Raw genomic sequence first — 9,584 nt, 5'->3', positions numbered from 1 at the left:
AATATTTGTTAAATAACTAAAGTATAAAACTACAAAGGAAAATGAACCTGTGAAGTGTGAAAGTAGGCATGTGAGGGGTGTAATGGAGACACATGGATGAAGGTAAAATGTGTGTCAGTGTTGAAGGGTGCACCTAATCAAAAAACATAATCAACCACATCAAAACAAAATGGTGCTTGTGGAGAGAGAGAGCCAGGACTGGGCACCAGGAACTTCTCCTAGTTGATCCCAAACCCAGGTGCAACTTGTCACCTCAACCCAATCAACTCCACCTGTCCGCAATCTGCAAATGAAAGCACAAACAGAGGCAGGGAGAGTGAGGGGGCGTAACACCCATAAAAATCATGGACTAAGGACCCCAAAAAAAAAAAACACAAATACAACTGATCAAAAACCATAACTAATAAAGGTTCAGACAAAATTCTATACAAACCATAAAAAAAATAAAAAATAAAATAAAGGTAAGAGGCCCACCAGATGCCCATGACACCAATCCAACCAAATCACCTGACCCCATCCAACCACGGTACCTGGAAGCAACAATTTAAGAGAAAGAAATGGAGACCGAGCGATAGCAGAGCAGAAGTCAGAGCAACATAACGGACAAGACCACCAACCGAAAAGAACAAACACAAAGGCGTCCAAAGATCTACTAAATCGGTGCACGGGAAAGCACATCCACAACTTTTACACGTCGTACATCCAAATGGAACACCTGCTGGAACAAACACCAGCGCATAATCCTGCGATTTGGGCAAAGTATGGTGTGCAGGAAAAAGGTTGTGGTCAGTGTAAACCACAATGGGGACCACACCTGACCCCACATATACTTCAAAATGCTGCAACGCCCAGATTAAGGCAAGGGCCTCCACCACTGAACAATTCAACTGATAAACTTTCAGGAGAAATAGCTAACAGGATGTTCAACACCATCTGCTTGAAGCAACACGGCACCTGCCTCCACATTACTGGCATCCACATATAGGTTGAAAGGCTGTTCCAATCATGGGGCAGCCAACACAGGGTCAGAGCTAAGGAGCAGTCTCAAATTTTCAAAAGCACTGACAGCAGGAAGTCCAGATGAAAATCAGCCCTCTTCAACAGATCAGTCAGGGGTGCTACAACCATGGAGAAGATGCAGCAAACCCCCGATAATACCCAACCATACCTAGGAAGCGTTGCAGCTCCTTCTTGGTGGTGGGCGGTGGAAACAGATAGCGGCCACTTTAGCACGCACCAGGAGAACACGACCCTGCCGAGGTAGGTCGCGGTTGCCTGGGCAAACTCACATTTGGTTAAGTTCAGTGAGACAGGCCTCAGCGAAGCAATCCGAGTCTGTATCTGCACCAGATGTCACTCCCAAATGTCACTATAAACAACCACATCTAGATAAAACAGTACAGCCTTCAAGGCCAGAGATCACCCTATTCATAAGATGCTGAAACATAGCAGGAGCGTTGCGTAGGCCAAAACTCATGACAGTATAGGAGAAAAGACAGAGTAATAAAAGCAAATATTTCATAAGCTCTTGATGACAAAGGCACCTGCCAGTAACCATTCAGTAAATCAAACTTGCTGACAAACCGGGCAGCGCCAACCTGGTCAACACAATCTTCCATCCGTGGGAGTGGGTAACAGTCAGGTTATCACACTTAACCTAGTCAGTGCAAAATCTAAGAGAACCATCTGGCTTGTTCACCAAGAGACACGTGGAGGCCCAACTGGAGAATGATGGTACAGCGATATCATTAACAGGCATGTACGTCATCCGAGTCCACGTGACGTAGCTTCCCAATGACACACGATAAAAATGCTGTTTAATGGGGACAGCATCCCCAATATCAATAACGTGCACTGCCAAACATGTACGAGAAGGTGTGTCAGCAAACAGACTGAAAATCAGTGATCAAATCAGTTAATTCTGCTTGACAATTAGACAGGTGACCCAACAAACTCCAAATTCATCAACCTACAACGCAAAATACCATCAGGGCCTGGCACCCCTTCTTCACACTGCCACTGTATGTGAAGGTAGAGTGGCTGACCTCAGATCAGAGTCCACCAAAAGAACAGGACTAACCACGTCAGTTTTAGCACAGTTCTGATTTAGCCAATTCAGAAGACAAACGAGCATAGGGCTTTAACTAATTGACATAGCAGAGCGGATTCACCTTTCTGAGCTCAGGGGTAGCAATTAGAGTTCAGATCGGACAATTGGCGAACCACAGTGTGGACTGCTGAATTTGGCCTGAAAAGGAGAAGCGACAATGGGCAGCAGGGCCAGAACCTGGTCCCCTGGACTAAATTGTCACGGCTCAGCTCGCCAGTCAAACAAACTTTTCATCCTCACCTGAGCGGATGCTAGTTTCTTTTGCCATTTCACAAGATACATACAACCTGTGTTAGAAAACACAAACATGACAGATTTGGGGGCTGCTCAACCAACTTCCCATCCTCTGATACAGTAAGGGGACCACACAGCATGACCAAGAACAAGGTCACTAGGAAAGGTCACCCAGTGCTCTGTGATACTTCTTTAACAGAGAGTAGCAACCAGTGTAACCCCTCTTCCCAGTCACATGCGTACTGCACTAAATTAGGATGTAACAGTGACTTCGAAGTCTGATGAAACTGCTCAAGGGCCCCTTGACTCTGCGCATAAGCATTGGCTTGATTATGTTTTATACGCAATTGTCGCAAGACTTGCGCAAATATGTGAGAAGTTGGAAGCCTGATCACTCTGAATAGAGATGAACTGTGACAAAGCCTTCACAAGACTTTGTGGTAATGTTGCGAAGTGGATAGGCTGCAGGATATCGTAGCCTGACATAAGTTAACAGGTAGGTGCTACCAGCTTTAGAACGGGGTAAGGGTCCAACACAATCAATAATCAAATGCTCAAGTGGCTGGCCTGTAACAGGAGTAGGTTGTAGCAGGACTGGCCTTTACATCCAATTAGGCTTCCCAGTCAGCTGACAAACATGGCATGTTTTGATGTAAGCGGAAATGTCTTTAAAAGGCCAATAAATATTACGCAAATTTCCATCATAGGTTTTACTAACCCCAGGTGACCAGAAACATGACATGTTTTCAAAACTAGATCTCAAAGCTTAGAATGAACCGCAATCTGAACAATAGCATCACTCACAACTTTTGCTGTTCGTAGTCCATTTCCTCACCAACAACTGATATTGAATATAGTAAACCTGGACAGCACTCCTTACCTCAACCAGAAGTACTTGCTCAAATAAACCTTTTAAAGGTAGGATCAGAGGACTACTCCATCACAAGATCACAGGTAAATATTTAATGGATTATCAAACTGTTCGGCTATGTGTTGTGTAAGTTCCGTTTTGACCATAGTGTCAGCACGGGTCATAGCATGCAGAGAATACCTCCGGGAATCTCTGTACATTTTCATCAATAATCCCTACATGGGATGGGGTATGAGATACCACCAGAGGAGATGTATCACGCCAGACACGGCTAAGTTTTTACCCAAAGTCACATGAACACCGTCAACGGGCAGAAAGGGAGGCACCCCAAGGGCAACCTCCTTGCACTAGGTCAGATATAGGTTTGACTTTGTGCAAGGGTACAGACAACGTATTCAAACCGAGCTCTTGAATCAGGACATTGGTTCCTGTATGTCTCCAGAGAAAAAGGCAGAACGACTCCGAAACAAACAATTCAGAGGCACCAGTGTCTCGCAGAATCTTTACTGGCACATCACTACCCAATAGTAAACATAACCCTGTGAGACAAACAGCGAATAACCAGTACTAAAAGTTTTGGACAATTCTTGAGCAACAGGATTAACATGAAGGAACAGGCCCAGCTAACAGGTTTTAAATTTGTGCTGGCCAAGCTGCTGACCTTTTTACCAAGGACAAGACAAATTCTTCCAGTGGCCTTTACCTTGACAATAATTACAGATTTTACTTATATCATTCTGTCCACTTGAACCACATTCAGATCTAGATGAAAATGCATCATAACCAGAACCAAAGGAATTTGCTGACTGAAATCCACTTGAACTGTTCCTCTACCCCCAATCTCGCATACAGGACCCTCCAAAACTGCCTTTGTGGGTCAGTATGTACTCATCTGCCAAAACAGCAGCTTCAGATGCATTCCTTACTTTATGTTCATTTATATAGGTAGAAAGACAATGCAGGACAGATTCTTTAAATTGTTCAAGGACCACCAGGTTGCACAAATCTTCAAAACTAGTGACTTCTGAAGCAGTACACCAACAAGTGAATTAACAAATCCTGTGAAAACTCAACATGGGACTGTTTTTCACCTTTCAACGTTCTGAAATGCTGTCGATATGCTTCAGGGATCAACTCATAAGCATGCAGGACAGCAGCTTTAACCTTCCCATAATCACCATCTGTAGCACTAAGAGATGAATAAGCCTCCTGAGTCCTACTGGTCAAAACACACTAACCTCAAAGTACGGTCTGCTACACGTTCAAATAATATTAAAAACAAATAGATCCTGATCATTTTAAGTAAAATTAAGCAACAACCGGAGAATACCAGCAACATCAAAAGGCAGAGAACGACCAAGGGAAGAACATCCCATTGGGGAGGTTGCGTAGTCATTCTCTAAAGAAAATTCACCTGAAAGCTTGCCTTCTGACAAGTTCTAACCGCTGATGTTGACACAGTTTAGCTTGTTCCAATCCCGCTACACCCTTCCCAAATAAAGTTATTTTTGCTGTTTCAACCTTTCCAGATGTTTGTCATGATTTAGCTGCAATAAAAGTAACTCCTTCTGCTCAAATGTCAAACCAGTACTAGACACAATTGGTACATCCAATACAGCAGGACTAGGTTCACCCAATTCTGCCTTCAAAATACCAGCAGAAAGCAAATTAGCTGACAGACTTCATTGTACCCTTGAGACGGTTGTCACTAATCGCAACATAAGTCACTCAACTTCAAAAGCTGTTCCTTCGTAAACTGCATTAGCAGCTCTTCAGAAGGAGCACGGACAAAATCCTCAATAGACTCCATAATGCTACTACCAAATGAACAGTAGTAGCCCAAACTTTGAACTGCCCTAATGAGCACAAACTACAGAACAAGTACATAGCTGACTTAACACTGCAAAAATAGGTGTATTACTTATGTTCCCCCAAATGTTATTGTTAAACTTAACCTTAGTTGTCGGTGGCTTTGCGGCGGGTATTGTTGCAGTAGCGCATGCTGGCACAAAGGAGGAACCAGCTCGCTGGTAACCAACCCCGAACCACAGATGTGCTCCCGAGACAACTCCTCTGACCACGATCACCACACAAACAACAAATGATGCACAACGTGCTCCCAGCAGGAACACACCGCTATACCTAACGGGGAAAGACCATAACTCTGGGCAATGAGTTATGGCTGCCTCAACTTCTCACTGTCATACATTGCAAAGACAACTCACCTCCACAATCCAATGACCCAACAGGGAACAGAACAAAGTGTCTAAGGACTGTACATGAGACTTCATGGTCTTCTTGCCACTGATGCACCAAATAAAAACTTGTATTAAATAAACAAGTCATCAAACCAATACCTTAGAAGGCAGTCTAAACCAATTCAAGTGTGATTAAACACAACTACAAAGTCAACATGTAACTTCCAATATACAATAGCGCATACAAATGGCCAAATAGCCATACAGGCTTCTGGGACAATACCAGAACTAAGCAAACCTTAAGACACCAAAGAGTCACCAATTAACATATATATTAGGGATAACATTGAAATAGCCTAGGCAAGATCCCGGACGAGCCTCCATTTGTCTTAGATGGTGACAAGCAATGGAGTCCACACATTTGGCAGTTAAGGAGTAACAAAAATATTTCAATAACTAACAAAGTATAAAACCCCAAAGGAAAACAAACCTGTGAAGTGTGAAAGTAGACATGTGAGGGGTGTAATGGAGACACATGGATGAAGGTAAAATGTGTGTCAGTGTTGAAGGGTGCACCTAATCAAAACCATTATCAACCAGATCACAAAACAAAACTGTGCTTGTGGAGAGAGTGAGAGAGAGCCAGGACTGGGCACCAGGAACTTTTATCTCCTGGTTGATCCCAAACCCAGGTGCAACACCTTAACAACCCAATCAGCTCCACCTGTTCCCAATCTGCAAATAAAAGCACAGCACAGCACAGCACAGCACAGCACAGCACAGCACAGCACAGCACAGCACAGCACAGCACAGCACAGCAGCCTGTCAGACATCCTTCCTGCTGTTTATAGAACTTCCAGTTGTCCAATTAGTCTGGCAGAAAAGACAAAGAAAAAGGCATTTGAAGAGCATCAGATCTACCACAATGAAATGCATTGACAACATGCTCAGATAAACTTTATGAAGTATATATTAAAGTAAGAATGTATTCATAGAGATATTTTTATTCATATCCCAAGGGCAGGAGTATTCATCTTCATCTGTTTACACTTACAGTAGGCTCTGCCTTTCTTTGAAGTTTCTTGAGACCCTGTGTCTATCATGAAACTACACCAATTTAAATGATAACACAAACATGCCTTTAGCTGAGGAATGTGATTGTCTGTGCTCATCCCTGCATGTGGCCATTGGCCACACCATGATGGGGTCAACAAGAAAAGACAAGGCCAGATCAGATGGTGTCTGCCTGGGAGTGGTCAGTGCTTTGTGCTGACATTTTGGCTGAGGTCAACCGGCAGGGGTTGTCTTTTAAAATACCCGGGGCCACCTGATGCAAACGTTTGTTAAATCTGGCCTCAGCTGTAGATTAGAGCCTTTGTCCCACCAACATTCTGGCAGCTCTGTGAGATCTGTTTCCTTTGTAGTGTTTGAACTGGTTGAACGCAGATCAAGGTCTTTATCACTCTCATGAGAACAGTGAGACCTTTGTGTCCTGGAGAATATAATACTTTTAACCCAATTTGCCACCTCAGAGATCAATGTGCAAAGGAGCCAGAGAAAGGAGAGGAGATGGTGACATCACCACAAAAAAACATAGTAGTTACATAACCCCAGAGGACAATGTGGCATATGCCATAAACTGATGAAAGCAAGAAGATAAAAGATGTGTTATTGGAAGTGAAGGTACAACTGCTTTGTAAAAAGGAAGGCAAAGTTTAGAGGAACGACAGCATGTGGATGATGCCAAGTCTGTCAGCTGTGAGTCATACTATCCAGTCATCCAATTAACCTCTAATATTTTATACACTTATCATTGATGCAGCACTTTGTGTGCTTATTTACATACATCATGTCCAGTAATTGACTATCATAGTGCTAGCTACACACAACACATGAAAACATTTGTGATAGGAACTACAATATTTCTCATGTTACCTGTGTACTGTACAATGTCACAGTTAATATATTTTCTCCCCTTACAAAATAAAACACATAACAAAAATCTTGTGTAAAAAACTGTTTTGATTTTTTCCCTAGATTATTAATGTGCTTTTTTTGTAAGGGTGAGGGGAGAATATTTAATTATGTTATCATAAAAATAAAAAATAAATACTTTTTTTGCATCCATTTACAATTAATTTGTTCTCACATTTCAAAATTATTTCCTGCCAATATTTTGTTTTGCTATCAGTACTGTTGGGTTTATTTATTGCTTTCAAAATCATTATTTCTGTTTGCAATACTAAGATTTTTTTTATTGAAATCAGAAGTTTTGCTTGATATTAATGGCACGAAAGTAACTCCCTCACTTGAGGATTGCACCATATAATAACACTATTACTCTAATAAAGGTGTTTAAAGCAGCAATCCTTAATTGAAACATTAACAAAGTGTTCTCCCCACCACAGTTTTGGTAAAAAGCTGAGGGATGGGGCTCGAGAAATGCAAACACTCTCAAATCCATAGACTATGCTATGGATGCAAGGACTGCCCATCCATGCTATCAAAATTATAGTTTTAACAATGTTTTTAGGCTATACAGTGTTTGTTTACATTTACTTTGTTTGCAAACATTGGAGTAAAACAAGCTTATATGTTGGGTTCTGATGGGGCACAACAGCTGAACTAAGCTCATAAGGCCTTTATAGGTTATATTCTTCAAGAATCAATGGGTACATATCATTATTTATGAGTCCAAAAATAGATGTAGCAACTAAGGATTGCCCCTTTAACAGACAGTGACCTTCATACAGCAGAACTACACTCAGTGGCCAGTTTATTAGGTACACTCATCTTGTACCTGGTCAGACCCCCTTTGCCTTCAGAACAGCCTGAATTCTTCGGGGCATGGAAACGCTGCTCAATTGGTATCAAGGGACCTAACATATTTCAGGAAAAGATTCCCCACACCATTACACCACCGCCACCAGCCTGTACCGTTGACAACAGGCAGGATGGGGCCATTGACTCATGCTGCTTATGGCAAATCCTGACTCAAATGTAGACCTTACCATGAAATGCTGACTTACAAGCCATTAACCAACAATGCAGTCATTTACAGCAATGACCTGGGGAATAGTTAGAGGGGAGAGGAAGGGGGATGAGAATGGAAGCTGGGGCTGATTAGTTGGCCATGATGGAATGAGGGCCAGATTGGGAATTTAGCCAGGACACCGGGGTTAACACCCCTACTTTTATGATAAGTGCCATGGGAAAAGTGCATAAGTGCCATCGGTAAACCCTAGACACTGTCGTGCATGAAAAGCCCAGGAGGACGTCTGTTTCTGAGATACTGGAACCGGCGCGCCTGGCACCAATGATCATACTTTGCTCAAAGTCGCTTAGGTTACTCATTTTCCCATTATAACGTTCAATCGAACAGTAACTGAATGCCTCGATGCCTGTCTGCCTGCTTTATATAGCAAGCCACGGTCTTGTGACTCACTAACTGTGGGATCGGACCATTTTCAGGAATAGGGTGGTGTAAACTAATAAACTGGCCACTGAGTGTATGTCACCATTTGAACGTGATCCATTAACCTGCCCCCAGAAAATGTATGGTAACACTTTATTCTGTCCACTGTTCCGTAAATATCCCGCAAAATCGTTCCCTTGTCACGCATTTGGGCTTTTTAGATGTGGTCACCCTGGTGGAATTCCACCGGTGGAAACATTGCTACTGCGACATGTTAACACCATCTTTTCACATGTGAGGAGAATAACATATTTTAACCCCAAATGTGAATCTGGAATTTCACATATGAAAGTGAGATTTTCACATATGGCATTTTCTTGCATGTGAATCTGCAAATTAGATTTTCACGTGATTGATTTTCACGTGAACTTGCAATTCCACATGTACAACATTTGATTTTCACGTGAAACTGCAATTCACGTTAGGTGAAAACATGTTATTATCATCACATGTCAATAGTTGGTGTTAACATGTGAACTCAAAGTAATACATGTGAAAATATGGTTTCAAATGTGAAATTTAAGCTCAACATGTGAAAAATGCTTGAAAATGGGATTTTCATATGTGAACCTGCAAATGTGACATGTCTTTTTGTAAGAGCAGTCACACAGGCTAATATTATTTCTCGAATCAGGTGTGTGCACTGAAATAGTTTACTGCTTCATGTTTTCAATAATATGTTGTAAAATATTTCCA

Source organism: Salmo salar, chromosome 16 (genome assembly GCF_965601325.2).
Source record: "Salmo salar chromosome 16, fSalSal1, whole genome shotgun sequence".
NCBI lineage: Eukaryota > Metazoa > Chordata > Actinopteri > Salmoniformes > Salmonidae > Salmo > Salmo salar.
This window is presented reverse-complemented; position numbering follows the sequence as displayed.